Source organism: Xiphophorus maculatus, chromosome 20 (genome assembly GCF_002775205.1).
Source record: "Xiphophorus maculatus strain JP 163 A chromosome 20, X_maculatus-5.0-male, whole genome shotgun sequence".
NCBI lineage: Eukaryota > Metazoa > Chordata > Actinopteri > Cyprinodontiformes > Poeciliidae > Xiphophorus > Xiphophorus maculatus.
In genome coordinates, this window is record NC_036462.1 from 24,735,856 (window position 1) to 24,750,752 (window position 14,897).

A 14,897-nucleotide genomic window follows, 5' to 3' on the forward strand; every position below is an offset into this window, starting at 1 on the left:
ATTTAAATCAGCCAAAGATGTTTTGGGATTCTGTTCTTTGTAGCAAATAATGAATCAAACCTAGAAGTTTTCAAACCTGTGGTTTAGTGATATGCCTGGAGGAAAAGAATAAAGCTAAGTGTTGCTATCAGGTAAAAACTTTAACCTTTTTTTTATTATTACTATTGTTTTAGTTGATACTGTAAAAGTCAAATCTACTGATCACCCTTCACATCTGTCCGTGGTTCCATTAAAGAAATAACCAGTTAGAGTGTTAAAAAAGGGCATGAGACTTCACCTAAGCCATGTGGACCCAAGTCTAAAAGCAAGTGTTTATTGGGTTGTTTTCTTTTCCAGAAAAGTCCAATTATTACAGCCTTGGGATGTTTGGTCAAAATTAGTAGTAAAGCACGTAGGTGGCTCGGTGATGCTCTGGGATTCCTATTCTTCCCTTGATACTCAAAACTTCAACCAGGAGGCATAATGAACTCTAGTACCAGGAAAACCAACATCATCCTTCAGGAATCTGAAAAATTGGCACCAATTGACATTTGAAACACCTGCAAGTAAGAAAGCATAGAAAAGGCTGTTTTTTGACATGAAAATAAAAAGTGCTTTAGAATTAAAGCAAAACAAATCTAAAAGTAAAAATTGCAAAAACATAAAAAGGAAAACACATGTTTTAATGGACAGGCTTGGAGCAATTAAAAAAAAAAGCAGTCACACATGAGCATAAATATCTCAGGTACTTAGGATGCCAGTCATGAGGCGGTTCAATTGTGAGTGGGATTTTGTCGTAATAAAATAAACCATTGGTACTGTAATATTAGTCGTGCTGAACTATTTAAATTATTCTTGTTTGATGTGTTTTATATGCAAAAATAAAATTGCTGGTTTGTGTATTTTGCTAACCCAATTTGTGGTAGGAGTTGAATTGTTTTCAGCACAGTTATTGAAAAATTAGAAATAAATAACAAAGAAAGATCAGATCCAGTCTTTTGCATAGTCAGTGTAAAAAATAGCTGAACTTGTATAAGGACTCCGGCATTCCTGGACCATGGCATTTAGCATAAAATGCATTAAACTGTCTTTCTTTTAGACACTTCTCAAGGTTGGATTTGCAAACAAACCTTTTTCCATATCTGCAAAGCCTTCCTCTAGCTCTTAAGTTTTATCAGCTAAGCTTATTCTCAAAAAAAAAAAAAAAAAAAAAACTCACTAGCAGGAAAGTGCCATAACTTAATCCTGCAGCATCTCTCAGGAGCTCCTTTTAATCCCTCCCCCTTGTAAATTAAAGCAAGAAATTGAATTAGGAGCTTTTCTTGTCCAATAATTCAGATTTAGAACAAAGTATCAGATAGAGAGCAAATACCTAGGCTTCTCTTTTCTGACATCCTCAGAAGTCTAATCTCTCACGTACGTTCTGTGTTTGATGTCCAATTAGCTGTAATGCACACAACTGAATATCCCATTTAAACCCTATTATCTCGACAAGAGAAACACTCACAGCTACCTCAGAGTTTCCTGTCAAAATGCCCATGATCTGCATTTTTAGGGATTCCGAGCTTTATGAGAAAGGATCAGAAAGAAAATAATGGAGACAGGATAAAACAGGCATTTATAGATTGGATAAAAAGTACTGATGAACACAGGGGGGTTTAACTGAATCTCCTTTATGTTGGCAGCTAATACACATAGATTTACACCACAGGTGTGTGTGATGTTAAAAAAAAAGAAAGATAACAGATTAAAGCTTTTGTTCATATTTATTGGATATCCTATATCTTGACTGGAGTATATTTGCTCGCTTTTCTTTGCAAAAGTTTCCCAAGTCTATCAGACTGTGAGGACCTTGGTTGCCCTCTTCAGGTGACTCCACAAATAATCTTTCAGATTTAGTTCGGCTAATCTAAAGCTTACATTTTCTTCTGGTCAAGTTATTTCACTTTTGGTTGATTTGAATGTAAGTTTGGACTGAAAAATAAAATCCTTCTTCATATTCAGTGCCTTCAGTCAAAACTGACTGACTGGTATTTGGAACTGTTCATAATTACATGCATCTTGATAACAAAAACCAGCTTCATCTGCTAGCCCAGAGCATGGTGTTGCTACCTCCACTATCATATTTCACTGTAGGTCTGATGTAGTTTCATTTATATATATAAATATATATATACACTTATACATTCATACACATACATATAGACTCCTCCAGCTTTTTTAGTGTCACTCTCAGGCTTTCCAGCTAGTCTCTTATCTTTGCATTATTTATGGGGAAATGTCCGATTTTAGTACTGTCACTGTTGATCCACATTTTGTTCAATTATTGATGACTGTCTTCACCAGGCCATGTTCTACATGTAATGCCATGTTGTTTTGTTGTACTGTTTTTTCTGACTGGTTGTAAAATGAGATAATTTTGGTTTCCAAAAAACGTTGAACACAGTTTCTGTGGCCTGCATGAGCAAATGTTAAGAAAACCCAACTAAGGGACAGAAATATTATATCCTGATTAGTATTCTGAAGTGAAGGGCCCTGAACATAATTGGTTAGACCATAAAAAACAAAGGAAAACTAGAGGACAGAAGCATCCATTTGGATTTTCTCTTTGGTCTTATTTTATGTTAGCTTTAAATAAGAGCCTGGCCATAGATTGACCATAGATTGCCTGTAATTTAGGCTTTGGCTAATGAAGTAGAATAAATGAGCAACAGAAAATAAATAAATAAGAAATAAGTAAGGAAATAAATTGAAAATCTGAATTAAAAAAAACTGACAAACAAATCATCATTTTAGGAAAAAAGGCTCCAAACTCTCCGTCTCAGATGATATAAAAGATTAAATTCTTACTTAGAGAAATTCTTTGTATCCATTGGATAGGTTTGATAAGATCTGCCATCCTCCCTCACATATTATCCAAGCCTTCAACTCACAAATGCATCTGCTGCATTGTGATATGATCTGTTTATACGGATGTTGTTGCCATGGCGATGCACCCAGTTAGACCGGGATTGGCACCAGGCAGATGGAAAGTGTTAACTTTCCTGGACAATGAAGCCGTTTGTTTATATACATGTGGTGTTTGGTTCAGCTAAGCTCTTTTTTTACCTGATCCTCATGCTCTTTTTCTGTTCCGGTATTTTGTCTCTTGTCCATTTGGCTTACTGAGCTAATGCTGATCACCATCTACTCTACATTTTTCTGTCTTCCCTGTACCTCCTGAGGTAATCACTCACAGTTTAAATCTCACCTTAAATGCTCTTCACCAAATTATCACGTTCCCTCTCTGCCTCTTGCCTTGTTGTCTGATGTTTTTGTAGTTTCAGTATCTCGTTTTCCATTCAAGGTGCAGCATGTTACTTTTATAAAAATATATTGTTTTACATATTTGTTGAAATTGTCACTATGTTGTGACAGTGTGCTGTGAGACAGATAATCTCTGCCTTCTCCCAGTGCTCCCAGTACGAACTACAAACAACCAATCAGAGCCAGGAGGCGGGTCTTACCGCCGTCAATCACAGTCTTGTGTGGTTCTTCTCATCCTACCCCTTGCTCTGTGTTTAAATGTGTTCATGTCAGGATTCTTCCTGCCTCCTGACTCCACTTGACTTCACTACAAAAAAAAAAATCATCGCAATTTTATTGTTTATTTTTCTGTCCTTTATAGTTGTTTTTATGTCTTTTTGCCCATTGACATGAGTAAAAATAGTTTTATAATAATTTATATGTAAATGAATTACCCAACAAACTAAAAATAGATTAATATCAGGATTGTTAATTGATGTTTTTTCTTTTATCCTTTTCTTCTGACAATGTTTATTCTGACATTTGGTAACATGCCACTTTGATAGTCATTTCCCTTTTAGTACTTAAACCTTTTATTAGATATCTTATATTATCTTACCATCCCATTTAGGACAATTGTTACGTCGACATTGCACATGTTCACCTTTACTTAACAAGTCCTTTGCGGCTAATTTTCACCGTCGTTTGTCAAATAATTTTGCGTCAGCCATAAAAAAAATGGGGATGGATTTTGCCATCAGGCTTTGGAGGCAGGTTGGCCTTCTCCTTAGATGGCATTTGACAATCAGTGTGTAGCAACTAGAGCTGTAATTGTGCACTATATGGAATGGTGGAAAGCAAAATTTAAAGCATGCTACTGACCCTTCAGCTTGCTGCTGCACAGCTTCTGCAGTGAGCATATATCTGAAGCGTGGGGTGACATGAACCTTAAACACCTTATCTAGCAATACTGTGTGTGGGGGTGTGGGGGGTGTGTGTGTGGGGGAAGCGTCTGGGGGTGTGTGTGCGTGCGGGCGTGTGTGTGCGTGTTCTCTCTAATAAGCTCCTGAGGGATCTCTGTGAGCTCAGCTGCAACTACATGCAAACCATCTAAAAAGTGAAATAGCGACCACTTTTAAATGTGTGTGTGTGTTTGTGAGTGCAGTTAATATTTGAGGTTATAGACTTATGATCCAATGTTGTGTTCAGACGTGGACCCATTTGATTATAGCACTTGTCTAATGTGACTTTATCACATTGTATATAAATAGCGCTTTGCTCGCGGCACGTCTCGTCATTTTCCTGAACTCACTGCAATTGACAGCCTTATTGGAAAGAGTTGCACCAAGGATTCAGAGCGGCGCATCATTCCTCATCATGTAGCACATTTTGACTTGTGATAGAAAGATATTGGTGACGATGGTGGTGTATTCTTCATGCAGTCATGTCGCAAAAGGTCTTAGAATCTACTCAACCCTGCATGTGGTCTCCAACCCAGCCGCTTGGAAAAAAAAGGGCAACACGTGCCAGTGGTGGTGGCACAAATATGTTATTAAATTTCTGGGGGCCATGGGCCTTGTAGTCTTGCCTTTTATTTGATATCAGGCTCAGGGATCTTGGCCCTTGCAGCTTGTGTTTGGGCTGCAGGGTTCTCAAACCTTATCATTAGCCGTTTCTTATCTCCAGCTTGTCCGTGCAACCCGACTGTGGGAAGATTAGCTCCTCAACTCCTGTCAGCTCCTGATTTTTTCCTTCAGTAAGGACAGAAACGAGTCCAACAAGCTGAGGAAGGTACAAGGTGTACTTGTTGTTTCAGAGGACATTTGAGGCTGCGGTTATACTCATAAAACCTGTTCAGTTGTGTCAGCCATAAAAATGCACACTTTTTAATAAGCGCACTTGTAGCAGTTTGAACTCCATTAATAGTTATCAAACACATGTTTACTTGTAGTTTCTACAATGCTGGACATATTCATTGGCACCAGTGATAAAAGATGGGTAAGAAGCTTTAAAATAAATTAAATTAAAAAAAAGAAACACCTGTATGGTTCAATTCCTTTTTGTACTACCAATGCCATAAATTGTGGCTAATATAGACCCAAATGTATTTATTTGATGAAAACTTACAACACTGAGGCTATCAGCATGGAGGACAATGGAAGGATCTGACAAGGAAATAAAGAACTGACTGGCTTTAAAATGCCCGAGAGGTGACATGAGAGCCAGGTGAGACTAATCCATGAGATGCACTACGGCTGGGTGGGAATCTGAACAGAGGAGCTGAGGGAAAATCAACTCAGAAACAAACATAGGTCTAACAAGACACAAAAGGAATCTCACTAAACGACAAAAAAAGATAAAGACTGAAATAAACCTGTGCGTGTAAAGTCATGCGCCATGCGCAGTCGGACATCTGTGAAAGATGTAAAAGTCTCTGTTTCTGGAGTCTGATTTTTCTTATCTGTTATGAAGAGGATGTTTGACTCTTAGGCGACTCTTTTTTACCGTATGTAATCGCTTATGATGTGTAAATAAACAGTACATTAAAAAAATCAACGTAATTGGCTTCCAACAAGCTCTTGACAAGGGTCGAAGCCTGTCATCTGTTGACACCTATCCAGATCATCTGTGTTGTTCTCTTTTATCTGGATGTATTTGAACAGATGTAGACAGATGGCTTGATTGGCCCTTCAAAAAAAGACCCTTGTTTTTATTAGCGACATCAGAGCATTAGCCTTTCAGGTTGGTGTTTGTGCAAGCAGAGGACAGCCTGCTAATGCCAGTTAAATTTGTGATAGTAAGTTCATGTGTTATTTAAACAAGCTATTTAATTACCCGGTGGCTGTGTTGAAAAAGCCTGCAGGTGCTAAGAGTTCTGTTATTATGTGATGAAGAGATGGGAAAGATCCCTGTTTATTGTGAAGGCACAGCTGAGGTAAATTATTCTGTTCATGTACCTTGTGCATAGAGGGCAAGTGTATTAATGGTTACCTACAGCACAAAATAAACTTTACAGAGCCATGGTGATAACCCAAACACAAAGAGCAGTGGAGTATGACAACCAGCCCCTTTAAAGTAAATGTACTTAGTTTAAAATCCATCAGACTGTGAGTGCAAAGTTTATGCTCAATAAAACAAAATGTCACTGTTTGCTTTTCTAATGGCGGTGTGTGAACTTAAGACCCGGAGACCAGTTGCAGAAAAGGTTTCAGAGCAGTGCTCGGCAGTGAAGGTTTCTAATACATGTGATGATGAGGGATGAAATACTTATTTCTCTCGGTGACATGCAAATCAGTTTTTCACTTTAATGTGTTGCATTTTTTCTAAAATTGTCATTTATATCCTGTCTCTCCAAATGAAATTGAAACTTCCACAACATTTTGGTGGGTCTCCTGTGAGGAAGCCTGCGAACTGCATACAGCACCAACGACCTGCAGAGCTGCAGCATCGTCTGCCACACCCGACGGATCACCAAGCAGACAGATTTAGCATGAGTCCAGTCAAACCAGAAAGTTTTACTATGTCTGCAGTACAGGCTGCACCATCACAATCACTGCAGCCAACAGCAGTCAGAAATAAAAAAGCCGAGTTTTTTTTTTTTATGTTTGTTTATGTTTATTGCACAGAACTAAAAGAAAATCTAAACATGTTTGTGCTTATTCTTTGACTCTATATATTTGGCAGATCAACTATTTCCCTCTTCTAGACGTTAACAAGAACTGTGTGCTTTGTTTAGAGGAGACTAAGTTTGTACATTTTCAACCAATCAGTCAATCAATCAACCAATCAATCAATTGTATTTATTTGTGTGGCACAGGTGAGCATCAGTGTAGTTCAAAGTACCTTGCATCATAAGGACACAAAATAAAAAGTAATAAAAACAACATACAGTAACAGACAATAGATTTTGTTGAGTGTCATCATCAAAATCATCAATACACGTTGGTCAATGTTCCATTTACTGTGGTTCAAAAGCAACGCTAAACTGCCGGGTTTTCAGAGTTCAGGCGCATCTGAAGTGAAGGATGGGGAAAATTGCTTATACTCACTGTAAAGTATGGTGGAGGATCTATGATGATGTGGGCTTGTTTCTCAACTGGTGACCGTGGGGGCGTTGCCAGAGTGAATGACATCATGAGCTCTTTGATATACCACATTCACTAAATAAAAATCTGGTAGTCTCTAGCAGAAAACGGAAAGTGAGTAAAGAGAAAAACGATCAAAAGAATACAGCCACCAGGGATTTAGTTAAAAACCCTTTATTTAGTTTGTTTTCCAAACTAAATAAATGTACTCAAATTAAAGATTGAACTTTTTATTTGTTTTCAGTGGGAGATTATGCTAATGCATCAAACAATGAGTTGCTGATTTTACTGGAGGGGCCAGAAAATGTGGCGTTGGGACTTTATATGGTGACACTGTTTCCGGGTGCGAGGCTTTAATAAGAGGAAAACGTGCTCTGTGTGAACTTATGACTAGTTTTACATCGTTGTAGCTCTGGGTGAGCTTTCAGCTCAGAGCTGTCACAATGAGAAGCCCAAAGACATGAAGAAGTTGAAGGCTCCGAAGACAAGACCTTCTGGGAGAGATCACAGGCTCAGCCAATTAGAAGCTGAAAGGCCAGTGCTGAACTCTGACCCTCGCTGCTGTAGTCTTATTCAACAGGGACATCTCATTTTGTTCATTACGGGCAGTCTGGTGTATTTTGTGCCATCGTCAGCTCACAATTACTCAAGCATCAGAGGCAGGTCAAGGCCACAAATGGTCCAATTAAAATTTCACTTTAACAATCTGACATGTAATATATGGAAAAAAAAAACATTATAAAAACCTTCTGCAAAAGGCTTTTTTGTAAATCTTTTGCCTTGGTGTTTCATCTCCCAATTAAATTTATTTAACTGACATATAGTGGAGTTTAAAGTTCTTACACCATATAGAGATTCTGTAGTTTCCAGTGTATGAAGAGTTTCTAATGGATTTAGCAAATCCTGTCCTACAAAAGCATTAACAAGCTCCTCGCTATACCTATGTGAAGCTCAGAGTTCAGCTGTTCCCATTTCCTGCTCTTGCTTGCTGCGAACAGCTGCATTTTGGATTTGATTTAATTTATTGTGCAAAAAAAGTGTCAGTTAAATTAAACCTGCAAACCCAAAGCCGTGTGTCTCTCCATTCCTAGAGGCAAACTCCATTATCTTCAAGTTGCAGTGTTTGGAGCTTATTTTAAAAAAATACAGTCTGGGAATCTGCCAGTTTACTGGGTTGGATTCAGTTTTTATACAACTTGAACACACAGTGCAGATTTGTTTTTTGAGATGCAGTTTTCCACTACGTGAGATGTTTAAGCATAATATTTATACTGAAGACATGGATCATGAACCTGTGTAAGCTGTGTTTAAAACCCAATTATCCTAACAAATTCATGATCAGCTAATCTGCCAGATCCACACAGCATTCATCTTCTTCTGTATTTAGCTTCCACAACGCAGAGGATGTTCCTACATGTCCAACAAGTTCATGGTGATATGACATCTTTCTCTACTTTAGGTTAAAAAAACTGTTTTCAATATGTTTACTAGTTTTTAGTTAGCACATTACAGCAAATTAAACATTAAAATATTATTTTAATATAGAGCACTTTTTATCCCTCTCCCATCTTTCCCTGATCAAATAAGTATAAGAAAAAAAACTACTACTGATAATAATTTCTCTGAATCTTACTTTAAGGAATCCAAACTAAGCGTTTATATTTAAAAGGGCAGTATTATATATTTTCCAGGCACATAGCACCACTCTATATTATAACTAAGTAACTATGTTACCTTCAGTTGTTGTAGTAAAAATAATGTATATATCAAACTTCAAAGAAATTTGACTTTGCAATCTTGGCCTTTGTTTCTTTAAGAAGCTCCTACTCTTTCCGACACTCTCCCTTCAGTACGTTATCACAACAATGCTCCTCTATTAAATCATGTACAATCATTCTTAGGATTACACTGAGTAATGGTTCGCATAATGAGCTCACCTGACTCGCAGTTCCACCACGAGTTTCCGAATCGCTGCTGACGCTAGTCTGAAGGTGCTGAGTGGGGGAGGCGCAAAGGAGAGGCGCTCTGTGAGGCAGAAGCTCAGCTGGAGCTTGGAGTTAAAAGGAGGAGTTTTGTGGAAGTAGGCGGCGCTTGGTGAGGGCAAGCGTCAGGCAGTCCTGAATGGCTGCAATTCAACGATTCCTCAAAAATGCTTCAAGGCGGGGGTGCTGTGGTGGCCCAGGGGTTAAGCACAACCCACATATGGAAGCCTTAGTCCTTGACACGGCTGTCGCAAGTTCAATTTCCAGCCTGGCGACCTTTGCCACATGTCTCCCCCTTCTCTCATTACCCACTTTCCTGTCAATTCACTATCAAATAAAGGTCAATAAAACCTTTAAAAAATGCTTGAAGGAATCAAAGCAACATTCAAGGTATGCTTTTGATGAGGGAATGACATTATATAAAGTGATATAAAGTTCAAGAAAGTAATTTTTACTTAATATTCCTTCCAGCCTCACTTTAACAATCTTCAAATAGTTCTGTTGTCAGATTGTCCCATCTGAGCTGCGGACGTGTGCAGCTCCTCCTTGGACCTCTAAATAATGAAATAATGAACGTTGTTTCCTAATCCAACTCCTTCTAAATCATCCCAAATCTAGAGATACAAACGTAATTTTCTCCACGACTTTAACTCTAACCAGTCTGCTCTGTTCCTTGGTCTACACTTTTCATTACATAAAAAAATCGATGAAGTGTATCTATACTCGTACTCTGTATTATATCTGATCTTTACGACTTGCTTAATAAATTAGTTTGATGTGACATTTCACGTGTCAGGTATGCAGTCTTTTTGTGGAGCACGCGTGTGTTTGTGTGTGTGAATGAACTTGCTGTCGGTATGTAAATGAGGACTGCACCGCTCCATCAGGAATTACTTGACCATCTGCGGGCGTTCTCCGCACCCTCAAAGGACCTCAGACAACACAGTTCTGACTAACAGCCAGCCTGTGTTTGCACAAGACTTGGTCTGAAATCTGTTGCACTTTCTGTTGCAACTTCAGAACTGCAATGCTGTCTCAGTCTGCTCACGAACTAAGGTCTGCCCTTAGCTTTTTATGTTCAAGTAAAGCTATTTTGCCACTGCTCCTCGATAAAGACAAACCTTAGCTCACATAGCTGTCTAAAAGAATTCAGCAGTAGTATCTGCAGGCACCAAAGGCCACAACGCAGTGCATGCATCAAAACATACCCTGGCTCTGTTTAGGAAATAGAAACAGAAGTTTGAAGTGATTGACAACTGCTATCATCTGGGATGGTGGATAACGGGAGTCTGGAATATATAGCGCCACAAAAACACTAGAGCCAGCCACTGTGGTTAATTAAAAGGAAGCCAGCAGTGTTAATGAGAAAAGATTAGTGAACACGATGCAGCACGCTCTCATTTCTGTCAGTTTACCTTTAACCGAATTATCGGCGACGAAAGACTTGGTGATCCCAGAAAACGGCGAAAGAGAAAATTAATTGCCTCACAAAGTTGTTCTAGTGAATAAGTGATAGATAAAACTGGAGACTTAGTTCGCAGATGGTCCAATCTGCAAGTATAAAGAAGATCTAATTGTACATGTGCATACATGAATCTTAGTGAGTTTTTTTTGTGTGTGTGCCTTACAGGGTTCTTGTTGGGGAGAAAAAATGTTGCATTTACTCCCATTTGGTCAGCATACTTGACCAGTCCTTTTTGTCTGATGATACAACTGCATCTTCCAATATACAACAGTTTGTGTGACAAACAGCATCATCCTGGTCAGAGAGCTGGCATTAAGTGCTGGCTAAGAGGATGTGAGTGCAGCTGAAATAACAGAAAAATGCCTTTGCCAGGGTTTTATATTTTTCACTTCTCTGTGAGAAAACCTGATGAGGCAAGGAGTCTGGAAATAAAAATAATGAGCCATGCAGTATTTGAAGAAAAAAAAAAAAAGATCCAATTTGTGATTAAGTTTTTTGGGGGGGAATATGCAGCTGTACAAAATATTATGAAGCTCTGATTTTAATTGTTGTTATTGTTGGGGTGGGGTTTTTAATCAGAGTGCCTTACAAAAGTATTCATGCTCCATTTTTTTCAATGTTATCAAAATTATGTGTGACAGAGAACCACAAAGTAGTAAATATATGCGACAAAGAAGAGCATCTACCTCTGTTTTTCATCTTTTTTAAAATATAAATCTGAGAATTGTGCAGTCACTTTTTTTATTTTACCCCAAAATAAAATCCAGTGCATTCAAATGACTCGGACGTCTCCTAGCAGAGTCTGCCTGTGTGTACTTTAATCTCTGTATATATCCACTTGTTCTGTGAGGGGCTCAGGTTTGTTAGAGAACATTAGAAAACAAGCAGAATCATGAAGACCAAAGAAAAACAGCAGACAGATTAGGCAGAAAGTTGTGGAGAACTTTAAAGCAAGGCTGGATTATAAAACAACATCCAAAGTGTTAAATTTAAAGTCCACAATTGAAGCCACCAGAAAATGTGTGACAAAACTTTAAAAGTGCTTTTTCGCACAGTGATGTTTTCACGCACGGTCATAAATTCCACTCTCCAGATGTTGCAGAGCCGGCCGACAAACCTCCAGAAAATCCAAGGTTGCCGATGACTGGTTCTGCAGATCATTGAGTCACGGAGGCTCAGTAGGGTTAGACTCCACATTTTTCAGATTTTTGGTTGTGAACATTGTAGAGAACCTTGTCCTATTTCATCACCACTATAAAAAGTTGAAACATTCAACAGGTATTAATTCTTTGTAATGTATTATAAAGGAATTGAAAGGTAACACTTCAGCTCTGGAAGATAATGGGAAGAAATAGTTTCAGTTTCTTGCGCAACATTATGCTTAGCAGATAATTAGTTAACTGTAACAAAATCTAGTGCTGGGAGACAAGACTCTTGATAAAATAATGTCACTATTGGACAGTATCTGCCACCCAAAGCATGAACCTGATCCCAGGTCCACAAAATAGCGTTAACATAGGTCCCTCCTTCCAACAGCTACATGACCGTCACTGCTCCTGTTTACATCCCTGTTGCTTTTTCACTTCTTGTGAATATCCTGCTGTTTTCTATGTACAAATATCCAAATATTTTAAAATAACCCTATCAGTTGCAAATTTTCTTTAATGTGAGACTGCTATTTTTAATAATTGCACGGTAGGCTGTAAATGTACCCACACTGCCCAGCATGTTTTACACGGTGTACACAGTGGTCTGGCTTCCTGTTGTCATGAACCACATACAAAAATGTCTGCTGGTGACAAGCTGACCACATTTATTTTGAAATGCATGGGTAATATCCTTAGTGACACTAAAAACTTTAAGTTACAAGTTTGACCAAAAGACCATAAAATGTACAGTTTTTTTCACTTGACAGACCCTAAAAACAACTTTTAGATAATAATAAGTAAACATGTAACACTTGTAAACATTGTAACATTACTGTGGCATAAGTCATCATAAAGACTAGCTTCTTATATTACTCAAAAGACTAGCTTCTTATATTACTCGAAGAATTTTTGATTTGACTCTTGGTTGTTTAGAATTCATGATCTAAGTACATGACCCAGAACCAGAGATGTCAATATCAATATCCCTCTCAAGCTCTTGGATCTTCTCCCATAAGCAGCCCCGTTCTCTTTTCAGCTCCTGATTCTCTCTCTGCAGCCTGAGCAGGTTGTTGCAACAGAAAGAGAGCTGGATTGAATTCTGCTGCAGCTGCTCATTCTGGCAAAAGCCCACAACCGAGCCCTTGAAAGCAAACGGGTCGACATCGGCTTTTGAGTGCACTGAAACAAAAACGGAAAATTGGGTGGAAGATTGTTGCAAAATGGTTTTTCTTTTCTTTTTTTTTCGGGACAACACGTAGTGCAGTTATGATGTCTTGAATTTGTGCCAAGTTTGGTTTTTTGTGGCAGAACTTACATGCAAGTCGCAGGGAGAGATTGAGAGTTGCTTGTATGATGCACAGCAATGCTAAAGTTAAAACTCCCAATCTGAAAAGTCTTCTCTCTGCGAACACAAAGCACACATAGATTTACATTTTTTTATTTGTAATTTACTCAGGTAATTCAATTCCAAAAGTGAAGCTGGTCAAATATACTGATTCTTTACGCACAGAGGGACATTTCAAGAGTTTATCTCTCTTCACTTTCATGATTATGGTTCACATCTTTTAAAAACTCCAACTTCAGTTTTTCAAAAAAATTGTCATTTTTCCATAAGACCAGAAATGGGTTACAAAATAGAAATACATTGCATTGGGGAAGTATTTACCACACTTCACTCGTTCCACATTTTGTTATGTTACAGCCTTATTTCAAGTTGCATTAAATCTCTCAAATGAATTTAGCAGTAAGTTCCTGGTTAGCTGTCTTGGTTGTTTTAGATTATTTCTTATTTGAGCAAATCTGGAATAACACACAGATGTTTTAGGTGAAAGCAAAATAATAAGTAAAAAGAATAACTAAGAGCATGTTTGTAGCTACAAGTATGTATTGGATGTTTAGCTTCCCTTAGCTGCAAGACTTAATTATCAAAAATAAACAGGAATAAAAGGTTGAAATAACCTTTTTACTGTATAAATTATTTTAATTTGCTGAGATGAACCATCTTATATGTAATGCGGTTAATTATCTGAAAATTATAATGAAAACTACAGTACATAGGACCATATTAAAATGATGGTTAAAGAGATATGTCTTGCTAAAATATATTTGAAATAAATTTCTTTAAATGCACTTGGGCAGTAAATGTGATCACTTTAAAGTATTTGATAAAAACACAAATATTTAAACTGCTTTTTCCTTTTCATTTTTCATACCCTTGTGCTCTCACCTGATTTTTCAGCTCCATCAACAGCTGTGCTGCTTGCCTTCATCAACCGAAGCTCACGTATGTTGGTGTAGTCAGAGAGCTCCAACTCCTCAGCCATGATGATTTACCCAAAGTGAGAAAGTCTCATGTTTAATTTTGACCCTGCTCTGGGCGATGCCTAACAACTTTCATGACTTCCTCTACGTGACAGCTCTGAAAGGAAGGATGTTGGTCATTTTCAATATGAGGAAGCATGTCATTCTGCAGAACACCGCACCCACACAGGAACATATTTGGAAAATGTTTGAACCAATCACTTCCCAGCCTGAGCATCAAACTGTTACGGGATTAGAGAGCAGAAGTTTAAAGGCTCGGCGTCTTCTTGTGGTTTAGTGACAAACTAAGCGGGAAAATGTTTGTTCAGTTCAGAAACAAGCCAGTCAGGTTATTGAAAAATTCATTTGCAACATTGATCTTTCCTAGTGGCGTCTCATCTCTGTGGAGTAAACGCTGCTCAGTCCACAGTCTTTAGATTTTGGAGAAAGTAGATTTTTACGCAGTTACATCTCCTGTTGGACACAGTCAGCTGGGCTTGTGTCAGTAGCTTTTGACCAACTGGGATTAAAAACGGAATTGGACTGTGCTGTAGTCAAACTGGAATTGAACTTGAATGCCTGTAGTTGGATCTAAATTGGTCTTTGTATTTGGATTGTATTGAACTGAGCAGAAGTCAGAGGTTTACATGCA